Source organism: Herpailurus yagouaroundi, unplaced genomic scaffold (assembly GCF_014898765.1).
Source record: "Herpailurus yagouaroundi ecotype Mexico unplaced genomic scaffold, PumYag 140, whole genome shotgun sequence".
Lineage (NCBI taxonomy): Eukaryota > Metazoa > Chordata > Mammalia > Carnivora > Felidae > Herpailurus > Herpailurus yagouaroundi.
In genome coordinates, this window is record NW_024412395.1 from 66571979 (window position 1) to 66579777 (window position 7799).

Sequence of the window (7799 nt, forward strand, 5' to 3'; positions counted from 1 at the left end):
GAGGCTCCAGGCTCCGAGCCATCAGCCCAGAGCCTGACGCGGGGCTCGAACTCACGGACCGCGAGATCGTGACCTGGCTGAAGTCGGACGCTTAACCGACTGCGCCACCCAGGCGCCCCTGATCTATTTCTTTAAATGAATGATCAAAGAGATTTATTCCTCCGGCCTGTTGATTTTCACATAAATAAGCAAACAATATTGGCAGAATTTTCTTTGAGGCAAATTCGTTGCATGAAGTACAACTGAGCAAAAAGTGATGGTTGAGGTAAAAAAGCTGCTTAAAGAAGCCTGTAAATTGTCTATTTTATTAAGGGATGACAGTGGGGTGGCACTGTTTCATTTTGTTTTTATTGAAGTATAATTGATATATTAGTTTCAGGTATACAATATAATGATATATGCAACATAATGCATATATTGCAAAATGATCACTGTAATAGGATTAATTAACATCTGTCACCATACATAGTTACAGAACCTTTTTTTCTTAGTCTGAGAGCTTTTAAGATCTACTCTCTGAGTAACTTTAAAATACACAATACAATATTATTTTATTTTTATTTTTATTTTTATTTTTATTTTTATTTTTATTTTTATTTTTATTTATTTATTTATTTATTTATTTATTTATTTATTTATTTATTTATTATTTTAATGTAAGTTAGCTAACATGCAGTGTATACAATGTGCTCCTAGCTTTGGGAGTAGATTCCCATGATTTGCCGCTTACATACAACACCCAGTGCTCATCCCAACAGGTGCCCTCCTCAGTGCCCATCACCCATTTTCCCCTCTCCCCGCCCCTCATCAACCCTCAGTTTGTTCTCTGTATTTAGGAGTCTGTTAACGGTTTTGCCTCCCTCCCTCCCTGTTTAGTAACTTTTTTTTTCCCCTTCCCCTCCCCCATGGTCTTCTGTTAAGTTTCTCAAGATCCACAAATGAGTGAAAACATGTGGTATCTGTCTTTCTCTGGCTGACTTAGTTCATTTAGCTTAATACCCTCCAGTTCCATCCACGTTGCCGCAAATGGCCATATTTCATTCTTTCTCGTTGCCACATAGTACTCCATTGTGTATATAAACCACATCTTCTTTATCTATTCATCAGTTGATGGACAGTTTGGCTCTTTCCATAATTTGGCTATTGTTGATAGTGCTGCTATAAATATTGGGGTACATGTGCCCCTATGGATTAGCACTTCTGTACACTACAGTATTATTAACTATAGGCACCATGATGCTATGTGTTACATTGTGTTCATAGTAAGTTTCTTGAGCAAAGAATAAGCTCTCTGAGGGACCTAAATAATTTCATTATTCATAGAGTCCTATAATTATAAATAGGAACCAAATGATTAAAAACAGAAGTAACTTCCAAATAGAGGTTTATTGCCTTGCTTTTCTTATGCTTTGGCTTTCTTTTTCACTTTGGCCTTTTCACGAAAGATGACATAATCTTGTTGCTCCAAAGGGCATTCTTTAGGTGTGAAAGGAAGAAACAAAAAACAAAATTGACTCCAGGGTGATAAGGTAACTTTGTCTTAAAAAAGCATCCCCTCTAGGGGCGCCTGGGTGGCGCAGTCGGTTAAGCGTCCGACTTCAGCCAGGTCACGATCTCGCGGTCCGTGAGTTCGAGCCCCGCGTCGGGCTCTGGGCTGATGGCTCCGAGCCTGGAGCCTGTTTCCGATTCTGTGTCTCCCTCTCTCTCTGCCCCTCCCCCGTTCATGCTCTGTCTCTCTCTGTCCCCAAAATAAATAAAACGTTGAAAAAAATTAAAAAAAAAAAAAAACATCCCCTCTAGAGCAAGCTGAATGTTAGTGTCTTCTGAAACACCCTGAGGGAATGAGAGGAAATGAGAAGAGCTGACCATTAATCAGGGGACAGAGTCTAAAGTTTGCTCTGCTCAATATGCTTCTGTCCTCAAGTCTTCAATCACGGGAGTCTGATAAAATGCCATTGACAGATTTAAAAGCTGGCAAAAAAAGATATTAAATTTTCAAGCCTCTACTGATTTACTTGCTAAATAATGTCAAGTTTCTCTGCAACATTTTCCCCTATGTATCTTTGAAAGTGACTAATAGAGAGTTAGTTTCATGCCACTTTATTTAATTCAGGGTGGTTTCTTCTCATTTTCACTATGTGTGAGACACTCTTTTCCCCTTTGATTTCCTTGGGAGAGCAAGCTAGTCTTCCAAGGTATTTCACAGAACTATGGGTAGAAATCTTTGTGCTTTCTTGACTGTTGCCTGAGGAGACATTTCTTTCATCACTGCAGTATCTGTAGTTGTCTGGGTCTAATTTCCCTTCCGAGGTTGGTGGCATGGGCCAAGCAGCCTGTGATGTTCCAGCATCACTTGAAATGGTGACTTCAGGGCTGTGACTCAAAATGTTTACTTCACTGAGGCCCCAGAATAGCTGCCAGTTTTAGCCAGATTATGAATGAACTCCTTGTCAGTTCAGAGAGCACACTTTTCTTTTTTTTCTCCTCACCCCCTTCTTTGTTCACACTTCCTCTGAGCAAAACTTCTGCCTGAGTCAAGCATTTTAAGACTTGGTCTCTGGGAAAAGAGTTAAAATTGATAAAGGAAAACTTCCTGTTTAGGAAACTTCTCAAAAATTGGGTAATCTGAGGTTGTGACCCTGTTGGAACTCAAGACACTTAAAGCAATGGGTAATACATGTTTCCTTGAGGACTCTTGCCTAAGTTTTGGATGCCGATGTATGCCAATGCATTATAACCAAATATATTTTACTCCTTTTGTTTGGTAATGTAATTGAAAACACATTTAATCATATGTTACTTAAGACATGGCTGTTTGGTTTTTGGCCGTACCAAAGTTTTAGTAAAGCTCCAGGTGTTTCTTTTTTTAAATTTTTTTTTTTCAACGTTTATTTATTTTTGGGACAGAGAGAGACAGGGCATGAACGGGGGAGGGGCAGAGAGAGAGGGAGACACAGAATCGGAAACAGGCTCCAGGCTCTGAGCCATCAGCCCAGAGCCTGACGCGGGGCTCGAACTCACGGACCACGAGATCGTGACCTGGCTGAAGTCGGACGCTTAACCGACTGCGCCACCCAGGTGCCCCAAGCTCCAGGTGTTTCAAATGCATTTTGTGTTATCAAAAAAAGCTGCATTGCCTGATGTTTTTTTCACATTTGATTGGTGGTCCTTCACTCTCATTAAAAACTATTGGGGGACATAGCTTGCCAAATGGAGAGAGCTATGGATTTTTGTGCTCCACAATATGTGATGATGAAAATAAAACAGAAAATTGTAAAATTTGTAATTCTGTTTCATGACCTTTTCTAGCTTAAGCTAAACCTGTTTATCTGCAAAGGCAGGTATCCTAATCATTATAGCAGTGAATGTTTTTGATTGTTTAAAATAAGAAATAAAACGTAGCGAATGAGAAGCACATGGTGTTAGCGCAGAGCAGTATCCTACCATGTTGCTACCACATGCAGATTTGGAGAAGAGTCTATTTCTTCAGAAAAAAAGGAATCATGGTGACAGTTTTTCAATGGAAAACTGGATAATACTATATAAAGAGGAAACTTCTCTTCAGGCTTCAGGAATACAGTTGAAGAACAATTGCTGGGCATAGAGGGCAATTCAAAAACCCCATGCAGCCCGTTCTTAGCATGGCAGCAAAGCTCTTGACAACCACTCCCCTCCTGACCCTTCTTTCTGGTCATAGCCAACAACTCACAGTTTTGTAAAAAATCCAAGTATATCCACTCTTTAATCTCTGGCCACAAGATTTTCCCTTGGCCCAGAAAGCTTTCTCTTCCTTGTACTCTGCCACCCTCTTCCCATAACATTTCACACATTCCTCTGCCACTGTTCTACCATAAGGGCTTGTTTCTATGATTGTCTCCTTGTTAGGTATTTCCTTAGGGTCAGACTCCCTGTTTCATCATGCCTTAGCATCATGAATGGACAGCTACAACTGAAGGTTTTTTTGTTTTAATTTTTAATGTTTATTTGTGTTTGACAGAGAGACAGAGCACTACTAGAGGGGTGGGGGGGCAGAGAGAGAGGGAGACACAGAATCCAAAGCAGGTTCCAGGCTCGGAGCTGTCAGCACAGAGCCCGATACAGGGCTTGAACTCACGAACTGTGAGATCATGACCTAAGCTGAAGTTGGACGCTCAACCACTGAGCCACGCAGGAGCCCCACAACTGAAGGGTTTGAATCAATAGTGAAAGGAATAAAAGTTTTAAGGTTAGGGGGCCATGGTAACAAAGGCTTGCAAATGGGAATGAATGTGACTTGTTCAAGAGACTGTGGGCTTGAGGGCAAGGGAACTCTTACATAAAAAATAAATACATCTTAGGGGGTCCCTGGGTGGTTCAGTTGATTAAGCATCTGGTTCTTGATCTCAGCATAGGTCTTGATCTCCGGATCATGATTACCAACTAACTAAATAATCAATATATATATTACACACCATTTTCTGGAGGGTTCATCATGTTAATTTAGCAATTAGCCCCTCATTGTTCTCTTTTAATATTGAATCTTCCCTACTATTTTGTCTTTTATGACATTGACATTTTTGAGGAATCTGTATTAGGTCTTGTAGGCAGGAAAAATTGCATTAAGAATATCATGATTTTGGTTCTGCATCATTTTGTTTTTGTAAATGTCAGTTTTAAAGATTATGAGAAATTATATGGAGCCTTAATTTGAATCTTTCTGATGTGGTACAGCCTAAGATTTCCTCTAATAAAGGAAAGCTTTGCGGGGTGCCTGCGTAGCTCAGTTGGTTAAGCATCCAACTTTAGCTCAGGTCATGATTTCCCACTTCATGGGTTTGAGCCCTGTGTCTGGCTCTGTGCTGACAGCTCAGAGCCTGGAGCCTGCTTTGGATTCTGTGTCTTCTTCTCTCTCTGCCTCTCCCCTGCTCAAGTGCGCTCTCTCTCTCTCTCTCTCTCTCTCTCTCTCTCTCTCTCAAAAATAAATAAACATTAACAAAATATATAAAAAAAGAAAAGCTTTGGTTCTAGTTGGACATAGTTTAGGGTCTTGCTGAAAGGCTTTGTCTTACCTGAAAGCAGAAGCAGGAAGTAGCAGTTCTGAGAATGTTGCACTTTTCAGTTCACATGCATTATTAGCTCATAAACTCAATTCCCTTAGGCTAAGATTACCTGAGTTTATCTGTGGTCTCAAGGGACAGTGAGTGGCAGTGAATCTTTCTGAGCACCAGCTGTTTCTTTCACAGTTGTAGTGTATTTCTCCTGCCTCATTAATATAAGGAGGAAAATGACTTCATTTCCTTTGTAGAAAGGAATAGAATAGAGTCTGCAGCACAGTAAGAGAACAGGTAGCTTGCAGTGGAATAAAAAGTTTATATTAAGTAACTTGTAACCATACATTTTATGGTTTAAATCCTTGAAAAATTATCAGGTGAACCCAGTCTGCCTAGAGGCTAAGCTTCTTTGTAGTTTTTGGTCAGGCCCTTTTGGAAATAGCAGAATGTATATTACTCAAGCTGTGCTAGGCTATATACTTCAGTAACAACATGCTTCATAAACAAAATCCCACATCTCACTCATGTAAAAAGAAGACTATTTCTTGCTCATGTCATCATTGAGTATGGGGGATTTGGCTGTTCTTACATTTTATTTTTATTTATTTATTTATTTATTTAAAAAAAAATTTTTTTTTTCAACGTTTTATTTATTTTTGGGACAGAGAGAGACAGAGCATGAACGGGGGAGGGGCAGAGAGAGAGGGAGACACAGAATCGGAAACAGGCTCCAGGCTCTGAGCCATCAGCCCAGAGCCTGACGCGGGGCTCGAACTCACGGACCACGAGATCGTGACCTGGCTGAAGCTGGACGCTTAACCGACTGCGTCACCCAGGCGCCCCTTTACATTTTAAAACCTTTGGCTGAAGCTTTTTGTATCATGTGATTCCACCATCTATTACAGACTTACGGATGAGAGAGAGAAAACACAGAGTATTCACATCTATTTTTTTTGTTTTGTTTTTTAATGAGTTGATTATTTTAGATTGCACAAATAAGTGAATTATATAATGAAGTATTTGTCTTTCTGTGTCTTAACTTATTTTGCTTAGCCTAAGTCTCTAGATCCATCCATGTTGTCTCAACTGGCAGGATCTTCTTCTTCTTTATGGCTGAATAATCTATTGTATGAATATGCCACATTTTCTTTTTTATTCATCTTTCAATAGATATTTAGGTTGCTTTCATGTCTTGACTATTATGAGTAATGCTGCAGTGAACATGGAGTGCAGATACCCCTTAGAGGATAATAATTTCATTCCTTTGGATATATACCCAGAAGTTGGATTCCTGGGTCATGCAGTGGTTCCACATTTAATTTCTTGAGTAACCTCCATACTGTTTAATGGCTGTATCAATTACATTTCTACCCACAGTGTACAGGGATTCCCTTTTCTCCACATCCTTACCAACACTTGTTATCTTAGGGGTTTTGTTTTGTTTTGTTTGGATGATTGCCATCCTAACTGGTGTGAGATGATATTGTGGTTTTGATTTACATTTGCTTAGTGATTAGTGAGCTCATATCCACTTTTACTTGAACAGGAAGCAACATCTGCCACTTTTGCTCTTAGCTTTGTGGCAAGAACTAGTTACGTGGCTTTAACGTAACTGTGGGAGGATGGGAAATGTAAGTGAGTCCATGGACTGATTAGTGACCTGTGTGTCACTGACATGTAGTGTTCCCAGTGATGATGGCTTGGTGAACACAGGCTTCAGAGGCAAGCCAACCATACTGTTGGGAAACTTTGGTTTTCATGGTGAAGGGCATATACTGGCTAAGTTCCATTTCTCCTTCCCCCTACTTATAAAAATGTGTTTTTGTGACCACTGACAAAAATCAGCTGTATTAAGAGTACAGAAAGAGGCCTTTGGAGATTCACACATTAAAGAAAACTTTTTTAAGATAATGAAAAAGAAGAATAGTATAGTGAACAGTATTATATCCTTTACCTTGTCTGTATTACATCTAGAATTATTGAAATTCTCAATTAATCTCAAGGTTAATCTCAATCTTCAGTTGGTCTTAAGTCTTCAGAATGGAACTGAATAACCATAAGTACTACCTTAGATGAGTGCGATTTAGGAAATAGATTTAACATGAACCTTGTGATGACTATTTACATATTGGCTGGCAGTCTTAAAATTGATCCTTGTCTGCTATATTTTGTCCAGTATAGTTCTTGAAATATATGTTTGTAAAGAATGATTATTATAAATAGATTTTAAGAGGAACATACTAGACTTTAGTCTCTCAAGAAAAATAGTCTCCCCTTCCCCAAATGCTTTATGGATATGTTTCCATAATTCTTTCCTTGATCAATTTAAGAGCTTTTCCATGGAAAGGATTTTTTTTTAATGTTTATTTATTTATTTTTGAGAGAGAGACAGAGAGAGAGAGAGAGACAGAGAGAGAGAGAGAGATGTGCATGTGAAAGAGAGTGTGAGCAGGGAGAGGCAGAGAGAGAGAGGTAGAGAGAGAATCCCAAGCAGGCTCTGTGCTGTCAGCATGGAGCTGGATGTGGGACTCAATGTTGTGGACAGTGAGATCATGACCTGAGCCAAAATCAAGAGTCAGATGTTTAACTGACTGAGCTACCCAGGCACCCCTCATGGAAAGGATTTTTCTTTTCTTTTCTTTTCTTTTCTTTTCTTTTCTTTTCTTTTCTTTTCTTTTCTTTTCTTTTCTTTTCCTTTCTTTTCTTTTCCTTTCTTTTCTTTCTTTTCTTTTCTTTCTTTCTTTCTTTCTTTCTTTCTTTCTTTCTTTC

The 7799-nt window shown here is 39.2% G+C and overlaps 1 protein-coding gene across 1 annotated transcript in view; it reads left to right on the top strand.

The window, feature by feature from the left end:
• The window catches only part of ITGAV (integrin subunit alpha V), a 93825-nt gene that overhangs the window by 28619 nt on the left and 57407 nt on the right, over window positions 1-7799 (top strand). The gene's annotated exons all lie outside the window — the stretch shown is intronic.